The following is a 13481-nucleotide window of genomic DNA, read 5'->3' as shown; positions in this document are numbered from 1 at the left end:
GTCCCGGGATCGATACCCGGCTCGGGAACAATTTTTCCTTGAAATTTGTTTCTTTGTTTGCCAACATTTCAAAATGCAAATTCTTTACGGTACTATAAAACATGATTTGCGATTGTCATTTGTTTCCCGCAAAGATAGTCAACTGAAAATGGCGGCTCCGTTCAAACGTTTTGGTGAAGCTAACATTAGTGAAATAGAATTTTAGTAAGTCAATATTTTAGGCCTATTGTATTAGAGTACTTTATTTTTTCTAATCTTTATATAGATCTACTTTCATCTAATAGTGTAATATTCATTTAAATCCCACTCGAGTTTTAATTTTCTCTAGATAAGTCAAAATCTCTAATGATATTACTGTTGATAAATTTGTACACTTTCGTATAGCCTACTTCTGACAATCTACTCTACGCTGCAGAGAGCTCATCTCGCAGGCGGATATGAAAGCCCTTCTTCATAATACCACATGTCGATCAAACTGCAATGAACTATACATTACCAGTAACAGATGTACAGTTTTTATCTGGGCTATTGCTTTTAGGTAAAAGAGTTCCACCAATTTTACTTCAAAGACTTCAAACACGATTCAAATCCATCACGACAGCCATAACGCTAATAGAAGTCCCGGCAGCATTCAGAACTAGAATCTGTATTTCCCATGCAGCACTTAGGGAAGCGAAGCGCTAAAGAAAGTCGTGCCACAGTAAATAGAATAAAATAACAGGTACACAAAACACCGTAGGTTTTAAAAGACATAGTAAGACACACAAATGAGATTAAAATGTAGGCCTTGTAAAGCAGCGAAAGGTGGCAGCACATTAGAGCAGATTACCCACACCTGCTTACTTCCTCATCATCCATAAAAGTTAATCGTCCAATTTCCCAGTTTCTCTCTGGACATCACGACTGCGGTACAGTTGTATGTTCCCACGCGCTGCTAAGATGGAATTGCAGCGCCTCGAGGCCCGTGTTTTTATTTAGATTTCATTTTGTTCGTGCTAACTTCCCAAATTTAACTGTGAAACGTCACATCACAATGTTTCCTGATGATACTAAATTAGGTTCCTGCAATGGTTTATTTGCCTACCTGCTCCAAGGCTATAATTATGGAATTACGGATTTGAATCAGGCAAAATATATTGCTGGCTTTTCGTACGCTTATGGCAATGGTAGACTTGGCTTATAAAAACCTCTAGACGATTAAATCCGTATTTTGAAGAACCTCTAATAAGCAGTTATCGAAGAAGCACGTTTCAAAATCGCATGTGCAGCCATTAGGAAGAGCTTGTTGAAATGCACCTCTTCACACGGCTGCTTTAATAGAAGCTATTAATAGCGATTTTAAAATTGCTCTATTATGTCTCTGTGACACAGGAACTCCGAGCTTACAGAGACATAAGAAGAAAGAAAATGTATAAATTACATATGGGCTTATCAGTATACGACATTACTGTTATACAGGGACATCATTTTATTTTTACTAACATTTCTAATATTAACCTGGCTATACCTTTGGATCAACGATTTACAACCGGAAACACCGTTTGCTACCCCCTTCCACGACTGGAGTTCGATGATACTGGCGTAATATACAAACAAATCACTTTAGTAGGTATAGGAGGGAAGAAAAGTAGTTCATCCATTTACGTAAACTATGAAATATTGCGCTTTTGAGTTTGATCATTTTCATTAGGTTTTTGTTTAATCAAAATACAGTACAGCATTAACAATGAGTGTTTTTACTCACGAACTGAGCTGTCCATGTGGACGTATTCATTATGCAGTGTATATTATACTGTCTACAGGACATTAGCGTACAATAAAGAGAATGAATTTAAATTGAAAAAAAATCATAATATGGACATTTAAACATATTTTTGAAAATGGTGGCCGTTCATTTCGATACAGGCTTCAGTTCTAATGTGCATATTATCGCACTATAGACTATTGTCCGTAATTCCAATTACCAGGTTCGTACTTCCTATCAGTAAACTCATGTTGAAATAATTTTGTACCTACTCTATAAAAGAGTACCTTACGTACTGTAAATTCAATCTTCACTTCTGCCCAATCCGAAAAGATAAAATTACTCAGACATGCTATCTACTGTCCGTTCAAGTGGTTACGTCGCAGTGTCGCAGAAAGGAAGGAAATCACGTGACAGTTAATTACTTAACGACGCCCTTTTATTTAAGTTATTTTAAACAACTGTATGGGTATAATATTATGTAGACGTCCAATTCCTAACAGAAATTAATGTTCTCAGAAAAGAGCTAAGACAGCCCAGCCACTAGCATTTACAGAGAGGCGAATAGAAGCAGGTGGGGGAAACCGGGATGCGACGTAGGCAAATGGAAAATGATGCAATATTGAAAGCCCTTTCGTCACTGGAAAACGCGAACATATTTTTGGAACGTACTGTTTACTATGACCGTAAGGCTATTATGACTGTATATGCGGTTTTGGATCTGTGTGGAGGACGGTTGAACATCATTAGTAGAAGGGGTGGGAGTGAAGTACATTCAAAAACTTAGGTACAATAAAAATTGAAGTAAAAATAAAATGATGTCCCTGTATAAGTTAATACACACCGAAGAGATCTTTCAAATTACAAAATTGTTAAGAAGTGGCAGGGGATTAGAGGAAATGTTATTGTGCACAACGTCTATACAGAAATTAGGGTAATGGAATTAAGATAAATAAAAACAATTTGCTGTGAGACTAGAGTGAACCCATCGCTATGGAGTAAAGATCCATTCACAATGAAAATTAAACATAACCGTAACACAAACACAGAAGTTTGCGGCTAGGTTACCAAATGGGATCATTCACAATGATTCACATAAAAAATGAAATTAACATTGCCGTTAGACGTTGACATGAAAGTTCGCGAACTCCAAACTTTCATGCTTATGCTTGCGTGATTTGCAAACAATACACGATCGTGGAGTGCTGAAGTATACGACAGAATATGAGGAACTGGCGTCGTTGTTATGTTTCCATGGTAACCAAGTAAGTATCTTTGCGGTTATGTTTATGTCCCCATCATGAATGATGTGATTTTACCGTAACGTTTACATTCTTAAGTTAACGCTTACGTTATGTTAGCATGTCCCGGGTTCAAATCATGGTTGGGATAAGTTACCTGGTTGAGGTTTTTCCGGGGTTTTCCCTCAACTCACTGAGAGCAAATGCTGGATAACTTTCGGCGCTGGACCCTGGACTCATTTCGCTGACAGTATCACCTTCATCTCACTCAGGCGCTAGACAGTCATTGCAGTTGGTGAAGCATCGTAAAATAAACTAATTAAAAAAGACTGAAGTGCGTCTAATGAACGGAAATGAGCTACGAATAAGTAAAAAAAATATATATTATTATTATAGAACATTGGCAAGACCAGTACTAACTACGGAGTTCTGAGGCCTGGACTTTGAGGGAAAGAGATAAAACCCGAATAGTAGCCAAGGAGATGAAATTCCTGCTAAGAACAGCTGGCTATACTAGATTACACCGCAAGAGGAACGAAGATGTTCTTCAAGAGCTTGAAATATCTTCTATTTTGGATTGCATCTATAGTTACAGAACTAACTGGCAGCAACATGTTCACCGCATGGAAAGGACTCTCATTCCCCGTCACATTTCTACCGTGAAAAAAGGGAAGAGAACACTAGAAAGATCTTTAAAGAGATGGCTTGAGACCGTAACGAGCCATTAGGCCCAATACTTATGACGATGACAATAATAATAATAATAATAATAATAATAATAATAATAATAATAATAATAATAATAATAATAATAGACTATGTGAAGAACTGTTTTTAGCTACAGACAATATTAACAAACAACTGCTAGAACTATATAGACTAAGAACATGAGAACATCCTGTAAATAATGTTATTGTTATTTAATCATCTAGAGTCCGTATAGGTCAGTTTCTATCTGATGCTTTTCCAATTCACTGCGGGCTAAAGCAGGGAGATGCACTATCACCTTTACTTTTTAACTTCGCTCTAGAATATGCCATTAGGAAAGTTCAGGATAACAGGCAGGGTTTGGAATTGAACGGGTTACATCAGCTTCTTGTCTATGCAGATGACGTGAATATGTTAGGAGAAAATACACAAACGGTTAGGGAAAACACGGAAATTTTACTTGAAGCAAGTAAAGCGATCCGTTTGGAAGTAAATCCCGAAAAGACAAAGTATATGATTATGTCTCGTGACCAGAATATTGTACGAAATGGAAATATAAAAATTGGAGATTTATCCTTCGAAAAGGTAGAAAAATTCAAATATCTTGGAGCAACAGTAACAAATATAAATGACACTCGGGAGGAAATTAAACGCAGAATAAATATGGGAAATGCCTGTTATTATTCGGTTGAGAAGCTCTTATCATCCAGTCTGCTGTCAAAAAATCTGAAAGTTAGAATTTATAAAACAGTTATATTACCGGTTCTTCTGTATGGTTGTGAAAATTTGGACTCTCACTCTGAGAGAGGAACATAGGTTAAGGGTGTTTGAGAATAAGGTGCTTAGGAAAATATTGGGGGATAAGCGGGATGAAGTTACAGGAGAATGGAGAAAGTTACACAACACAGAACTGCACGCATTGTATTCTTCACCTAACATAATTAGGAACTTAAAATCCAGACGTTTGAGATGGGCAGGGCATGTAGCACGTATGGGCGAATCCAGAAATGCATATAGAGTGTTAGTTGGGAGACCGGAGGGAAAAAGACCTTTAGGGAGGCCGAGACGTAGATAGGAGGATAATATTAAAATGGATTTGAGGGAGGTGGGGTGTGATGATAGAGACTGGATTAATCTTGCACAGTATAGGGACCGATGGCGGGCTTATGTGAGGGCGGCAATGAACCTTCGGGTTCCTTAAAAGCCATTTATAAGTAAGTAAATAAGTATGTGAATAATGCAGACCCTGTAGCCTATCTTTCTGTAGCTACTCATGTATTTTGCACGCGTTTCGCGTCCGTGTCAAAGCACACTTGAATAACATTATTTTTAAATGTATTGCATCCCTCATGGATTATAGTAAACTCTTCCGAGTAAATTATATGTGGAGTCCCCTTGTGTATAAGAATGGACTCGATCTTATTGTTAGGTTTATCGGATGTAGGCCTAACGTAAGTATTTTCATGGCGATGAGTTCCACCAAATCCTTTATTTTTTTATTAATGTAGGTGGAATATTTACGTTGTTAAAAAAATAATTTGATAATTATAGTCGTTACATTTGATTTCTGGCTACAGAGAAATTGATGTTGCATGTCATACAGTTTCATAGAAGCACATGAGTACACTTGTTCAAGCATTCCTACACTATGCCAATCGCTGTAACAAGGACTGAATCCTGCGAGCACTTCAGATGAATAGAAAAATATCTTTTGCACATGAATATACTGATAACCTATCTACAGGTTAGAACACAGTACACAGGACAGGTGCAGAGTATTACAGCTTGGCTATGAAGATAGGGATGGTACAAAAGTTGTATAAAATACGCAATTAACAGCAAACATGGTGAAGCACTGTGCATTAATATACAGATGAATAAACAAATAGGCCATACATAGCTTAAATACTTAGCTGAAGATAACGTGAAATTGTATCTAAATGTCCAGAGAACACAGAATAGACTCTCAGACGAAAAGTCCCAGCGAATTTTTCTAGGCCTATGTGCCAACGTTGTACTTCCTACTCCTTGTAACCTGCACTCTCCCCTTTCTCGTGAAAATAGATTATTACTTCGTATTTAATCGGCTCAAGTACTGAAAATCAGTACACATATTTGAATTAAGAAAACTCCACGTAAGTTATGTACAAGGCAATTCTAGTAACATCGGCCTACGTACAGGCCTATTTATCACGTAATGAACAATTACGAAATAGTTCCGCAAACACAATTCTATTGTTATCACGTGTAGGCTATTAGATCACACGTTCGCTTCGCGACTGGAATTCGGAATCTCTTTCATAGCCACAATGTTCTTTATCAATATTGTCACTGTAATAAGATATCGGAAACCTTTCTTTCCCCTAATAGTTTTAAATGAATGCTCAAAGTGAAACAGGATCAATAAACCGCTTTCAACTGTCTTTATTTCTCAGCGATTAACATGCGTAAAAGAAACGCAGCCACCGTTCAATGTTCGACTTAATGAAGAAGAAAAAAGGGAATGACAACCCTTTCAAGGAAGAATTAGATCAATAAAATTCTTCTAATTAACTTATAATTCCATTGAAAAAGATAAAAAAAAAATTCGCAAGTCTCAGCCATTTTATCTTTATAACTTCACAATTACTATTTTTTTTAAGAGTTAGACCTATGTCATTATAATTTATTAAGATTATGACAGATACGGAAAACTTGCGATAGGCCTACACCCAACTCTTCACATTTCATGTAGGCCTACACTAAACTACACCGAAACTAGGATCAATCATACAAACAACATGTTAATTACGTCGCTAAGCAACAAATCTAGAAATTTCATATGAATCAGTGGCGTTCTTGCACATATATTTCTTCTTGCTTAGTAGGTTATTTTACGACGCTTTATCAACATCTAGGTTATTTAGCGTCTGAATGAGATGAAGGTGATAATGCCGGTGAAATGAGTCCGGGATCCAACACCGAAAGTTACCCAGCATTTGCTCATATTGGGTTGAGGGAAAACCCCGGAAAAAACCTTAACCAAGTAACTTATCCCAACCGGGAATCGAACCCGGGCCACCTGGTTTCGCGGCCAGACGCGCTAGCCGTTACTCCACAGGTGTGGACTTTGCACATATATATTGCTGTTATTTATACTCGCTTTCACATCTCTGGTCATATCGCGAGTTAATCTTTTGGGTGAAATGCAAAGACCTGTGTACTATTGTTGAGACTGGTTCTATTGTTGTGAACTACATGGCATCTATAGATACAGGCCTATTACTAATTTGTTATGAACAAGGATGTTGTGGCCCGAATTTTCTGGCATTTGCCTTACGGTTGAGGGAAAGTCCTAAAAAAATCTCAACTAGAAAATTCAACCCGACCGGGAATCGAACCCGGGCCCTCTGCATAAGAGACCAGCATTCTGATCCCTACACCACAGAGGTGGTCACAATAAAATTATTGTGGTAATTTCATCACAAATGGTTTATTATTTTTAAGTACGTAGGGAATTTATTTTCACAGAAGCTTTTGTTTCAATTGTTTATTGTTGCTATGATAAAATTAAATAAATAAATAAATATACAACAATTCAAGCTATTCATGAGTGAGTTAAGTGCAAACATATCTCTCTTCTTTTTTTCAAATTAATACCAGAAAGTAACAGTTTTGCTCTACAAATGCGAATTGACCTTATTCAGTGTTATTATGAATGTAATAGAGATTGTTCCAGGGCGTTGGGAAAAATTAGTAACTCTATAATAGATTATTACGGATTAAGAAATGGACCAATTTGTCATTATGGAAGCTTATAAAACTATGAAGAGACTGGTTCCATGGCAGATAAAATATTATGGTAGACCAAAGTCCACAGAAAACGATATGGATGCTGAGATGGATTTAAAAGAAATCCAGGGAATTAGACAAAATTCAGAATATATGGAACATGTACTGTGAATCAAGTTGCAAGAATTCCCATGTTTTTAAGTGGTTTATTTTACGACGCTTTATCAACTGCTATGGTTATCTAGCGTCTGAATTAGATTAAGGTGATAATACCAGCGAAATAAGTCCAGGGTTCAGCTCGTAAAGTTATCCAGCATTTGCTCTTAATGGATTGAGGTAAAACACCGGAATAAACCTCAACCAGGTAACTTGCCCCAACGAGAATTTGAACTCGTGCCCGCTCGTTTCACGGTTAGACAGGCTAACCGTTTCCCTCCACAGTGGTGGGTAGGATTTTCATGTTATATCTGTTATGTCCAGTACTCCGATTTCCACAGTAAACAAGTAGCCTATAATATTTAGTTTACAATATTATCAAGATCAACAGATCAGTGTGGGCCCTGACTTCCTCAAATCATTTCCTCCAATTCTTCCAAATCTTCGCTCTTCTCTAGTTGGAAAGATCCTACAATTCAGTAAATGATAAAAACACTATAGTGAAAAGATTATGGATGGTTGATTCGTTAAATATTTAAAGAAAAAAATTATAAGCCTCCAATATTAATGAGTCAAGCATTTCTTTATTACCAAAACTTTGTCTTCTTTCACTAAACAGTCGAAAACGATTTACTCCACGAGGCTACACAGCGAATATTGCAATTATCATCAAAACAAAACCGCATACACGTGTTGGAAATTTGAATACTGTCTGAGAGGAATCACGACAGCAACAGAGAGGCAGATCAATAAAATAACACTACACCATGCAAGTCTCCATATCCATTCAGACGCTTCTGCCACCGGAAGGGGAAACTTAAAAAAAATAATAATAATGTATGTATGTATGTACAGTGTTCTGCCCAAGAGCAGGTCTTTAACTGCAAACCCAGCATCTCCCATTCTTCCCAATTTCTTGCTTTCCTATTAATCTCCCTATATAATACCTTAATGCTGTCTATCAACTGATATCTTTTACCTCGAACTCTTGTCCCGTTCACCATTCCTTAAGCATCGCAAATTAACAAATTAGGCATACACCAAAATAATTAAAAAAAAATAAAATAAAATAAATAAAACAATCACCGCACTCACACACCTACTGGCACTTATGTCAGAAATAGTGTCATATACAGTATGTAAATATATATTTATTATTATCTATGTACAATGGCTGGAGAGGGCATCCTGCGAGTATAAGATCCTAAAACGGCCTCTGGCTCAAAGCCAGTGAAGTCAATAAACAACAACATCTCTGTCAATTTTTCGGTCATGGTAATAATCACCACCATAAAACATTATGAATTGAATCGTTGTTTGTTACAAGTTTACGCAATTACAATGTTTATAATATTGGTCGTTAATCTCATCTTTGGATATCCCGCAAATAACGAAGATTTATCACAAAATGTATCATTTTTATTTTCCATCTTCATCCTAGTCCCTTTCTTTTCAATTTTTTAAAGAACAGATTCTTTTCACTCAAACCATATCTGCAGAAATAATCAAGAACCAATATTCACAAGAAATAGGGCTCTGGATTAGAAGCACAGACCGTTCGGGTAAAGCGAAATGTACCGGATATCAGAGATAAATAATATCGTCGGGAGTTAAACTCGAGACATATGGGATTGTAATTATACGTTACAATTAATGAATGTAGTTGAAAACTTATTACGATAGCAACTGTTATTTCTGAGCACAGGAATATGAGACATGCTGCAAACGCGGTGTCAAACTGTATTCAAGACACTCTCGCTTACCTACGCTAGTCTGATCTTCTAAGTTACAACTAGATAGCCTAAATTCTCAATGAAGGGCGAGATGTTTCGCCTGGTCACGTTAGACGGCATTTCCCGTTAAGTTCTTACTCGTCATCGTTGAACAGCAAAATTAAACTTAAATCTGAAATCAATGAACTTCTTGAAAGCCAATCGCAATGCGGTCAATAGTTTACGACAGTAATCGAATAATGATAAAAGGTACTGACCTAGTCACAGAAATAATAATAATAATAATAATAATAATAATAATAATAATAATAATAATAATAATAATAATAATACATCGATTCCCCAGATACAAGCTGTAGTTTACACCGAGTTTTAGGATATATGCATACCGCTCTTCTTAATGTCTTGTACTTATCGCAGTGATAAGAAAAGAGAAACCTGGATTTTTTTTTATTTGCGGGTAGACTTAAAATAAGTGCACGGTAAACATGGAATAGAAGGGTAATTTTTAATGTTTCAAATATAAAATAATTTCACTCCCACACAGATAAGCATATATTCGGAATCTGCTTGGCGCAAGAATTAGTGAATTCGAGAATATTTTAAGGGGTCAGTTACAACACTATTATCGTGTAAACCTTCTATCCCCGAATTCTTGCTGTTTATCCGAGGATTGGTGTAATGCAAAAAAAAAAAAAAAAAAATACGACTTGCTATGATGAACTCACTAAGCTATTGGAGAAATCTGTCATCGATTTGCAAAAGGGGACACGTCCAAAATAACGAAGTGTTGGTAAATCGCAAAAAAATTATAACAGACATTAAAAATTAAAATGTTTATGGATCCTGAATGTAGGCTATGTATCCATAGTGATCTAATTAGAAAAATACATGACCATTTTCATTTGTTAACTTAGTTATAGTTTTTGCGATTTTTCAACACTGTTATTTTGGGCATGTCCCCTTTTGAAAATCGATGACAGAATTATTGAGTGAAAAAGTCAAAATTTCAATATAACTTAAGTTTACAAAAAAAAAACTGTACCAACCATTGAGTGCTTGTTAAATTCGCCCCAAAACTGGATGTACCCGCAATCCGACAGCATGAGAAAGCAACTTTATCCAAACATGGTCTCAATCTCAAGTGGCGTCGGTACAACTAGGCAAAAAAGAGAGATGTTATTTCTATTGGAAAATAACCCAAGCTCTCCCGTCTGCAGTTAAGAAACGTCCTAGCCAATCAGTTCCAATGACTCACTCTCATACGACCAAAACAATCATATCTGTACCAAAAATGAGGGAGCAAAGATGGACCTTCCGTCACAATTATTATTCCACGAGTTCTGTGCGTTCGTTCTTGTTGCACAAGTTCGTACGCCAAGCGAAGGAGAGGCGAGCCGCCGCTATAGCAAAGGCGGCCGTAAGCTATCACAATGATGGGAAGACCGATCGCAGCCACCATGACAGTGGGTAACGCAACCAACCAACCAAATAGAAGCAACAGCCTGCCCGCCCGGGCGTGGTGCCTGATCATCCAATGTTATTGGGTTCAAACCTATTGTGGGTGGCGCTAAAAAAATGTTCACAAAAAGCACTGATCCCGACGCCATGTTGCTATCACAATTTAGGAAACGTTGCAACTGTAATCTATTCTTCCGACACGAGAAAAGAGGGGATGTGTACAGAGTCAATGAAACGCAGTGTTTGTGTTGCGTTCTTAGTGTCTTGGCCTGTTTACATAATAATATAAATTAAAGTCGAAAGAATGGAAAACCTGAAACTGACTATAATAGCGGTTATATTATCCTACGGAAATTGTATTCTGCAAATATCCTGTAAGAAACAGAGTTTTTCTTTTTTAAAAACAAATTGTATTACTGCACCAATCGGCAAAAAATTACTATTATTATTATTATTATTATTATTATTATTATTATTATTGTTTTATATAGGCCTATTTGATGGGGCTCATTAGATAAAAAGCAGATTCAGAGCATAATAATGTCAACAGTAACTATTATTAAAAAATCTATTGGTTAACGAACACGTTGTAATATCAATGGTTAGCGTTGCCAACTCTATAGAGAGTTTAACTTTTGAAGTCCGCTGATTCTGATTGAGTACTTCACTGGCATATTCAGCCGTGTCGAGAGATGTCAAGAGGACAACTCGCAGGAGGAAAACCCCACAACAAAGAATAAGAATTTCTAAGATGAATTTTCTTATTCTTTGTTGTGGGGTTTTCCTCCTGCGAGTTGTCCTCTTGACATTTCTCGACACGGCTGAATATGCCAGTGAAGTATTCAATCAGAATCAGCGGACTTTAAAAGTTAAACTCTCTGTAGATATTAAGATTTCTAAGATGAATTTTCAACGATTAGGGAAAACACGGGAATTTTACTGGAAGCAAGTAAAGAGATAGGTTTGGAAGTAAATCCCGAAAAGACAAAGTATATGATTATGTCTCGTGACGGGAATATTGTACGAAATGGAAATATAAAAATTGGAAATTTATCTTTTGAAGGGGTGGAGAAGTTCAAATATCTTGGAGCAACAGTAACAAATAGAAATGATACTCGGGAGGAAATTAAACACAGAATAAATATGGGAAATGCCTGTTATTATTCGGCTGAGAAGCTTTTATCATCTAGTCTGCTGTCAAAAAATCTGAACGTTAGAATTTATAAAACAGTTATATTACCGGTTGTTCTTTATGGTTGTGAAATGTGGACTCTCACTTTGAGAGAGGAACATAGGTTAAGGGTGTTTGAGAATAAGGTGCTTAGGAAAATATTTGGGGCTAAGAGGGATGAAGTTACAGGAGAATGGAGAAAGTTACACAACACAGAACTGCACGCATTGTACGTATTCTTCACCTGACATAATTAGGAACATTAAATCCAGACGTTTGAGATGGGCAGGGCATGTAGCACGTATGGGCGAATCCAGAAATGCATATAGAGTGTTAGTTGTGAGGCCGGAGGGAAAAAGACCTTTAGGGAGGCCGAGACGTAAATGGGAAGATAATATTAAAATGGATTTGAGGGAGGTGGGATATGATGATAGAGAATGGATTAATCTTGCTCAGGATAGGGACCAATGGCGGGCTTATGTGAGGGCGGCAATGAACCTCCGGGTTCCTTAAAAGCCAGTAAGTAAGTAAGCAAGATGAATTTTCACAACACCTACTTGTAGGCCTACATAATTCTGCTATAACTGTTTATATTACTTCCATTTTGTATTTTTTTCCAATTCACTGCGCGTTAAAAAACGGAGATGCACTATCACCTTTACTTCTTTAACTTTGCTCTAGCATACTCCATTAGGAAAGTCCAGGATAACAGAGAGGATTTGGAATTGAACGGATTACATCAAATGCTTGTTTATGCGGATGACGTGAATAGGCCTATGTTAGGAGGAAATCCACAAATGATTAGGGAAAACACGGGAATTTTACTTCAAGCAAGTAAAGAGATAGGTTTGGAAGTAAACCACGGAAAAACCAAGTAAGCCTATATGATGTCTCGTGACCAGAACAATGCACGAAATGGAAATATAAAAACTGAAAATTTATCCTTTGAAGAGGTGGAAAAATTCAAATATCTTGGAACAACAAATATAAGCTTAAATGACACTCGAGAGGAAATTAAACGCAAAATAATAATGGGAAATGCCTGTTATTATTCAGTTAGGCTTTTGTCATTCAGTCTGCTCTCAAAAATGCTTACAGTTAGAATTTATAAAACAGTTATATTACCAGTTTCTCTGTATGGTTGTGAAACTTGGACTCTCACTTTGAGAGAGGAACAAGGGCTAAGGATGTTTGAGAATAAGGTGCTTAGGAAAATATTTGGGGCTAAGAGGGATGAAGTTATAGCAGAATGGAGAAAGTTACACAACGTAGAACTGCATGCATTGTATTCACCTGATATAGGCTAATTAGGAACATTAAATCCAGGCGTTTGAGATGAGCAGGGCATATAGCACGTACGGGAGAATCCACAAATGCATATACAGTGTTAGTTGGCAGGCCAGAGGAAAAATTACATTTGAGGAGCCCGAGACGTAGGTGAGAGGATAATATTAAAATGGGTTTTGAGAGAGGTGGGATATGATGCTAGCGACTGG

General features: G+C 36.9%; 1 protein-coding gene across 8 annotated transcripts in view; it reads right to left on the bottom strand.

Moving 5' to 3' along the window:
* cnc (NFE2 like bZIP transcription factor cap-n-collar) overlaps positions 1 to 13481 on the bottom strand; it is a 406452-nt gene that overhangs the window by 263345 nt on the left and 129626 nt on the right. The window lies entirely within an intron of this gene.

Source organism: Periplaneta americana, chromosome 4 (genome assembly GCF_040183065.1).
Source record: "Periplaneta americana isolate PAMFEO1 chromosome 4, P.americana_PAMFEO1_priV1, whole genome shotgun sequence".
NCBI classification, from domain to species: domain Eukaryota; kingdom Metazoa; phylum Arthropoda; class Insecta; order Blattodea; family Blattidae; genus Periplaneta; species Periplaneta americana.
Note: the sequence above shows the minus strand (reverse complement) of the source record. Positions and strands in the feature narration are given on the sequence as shown.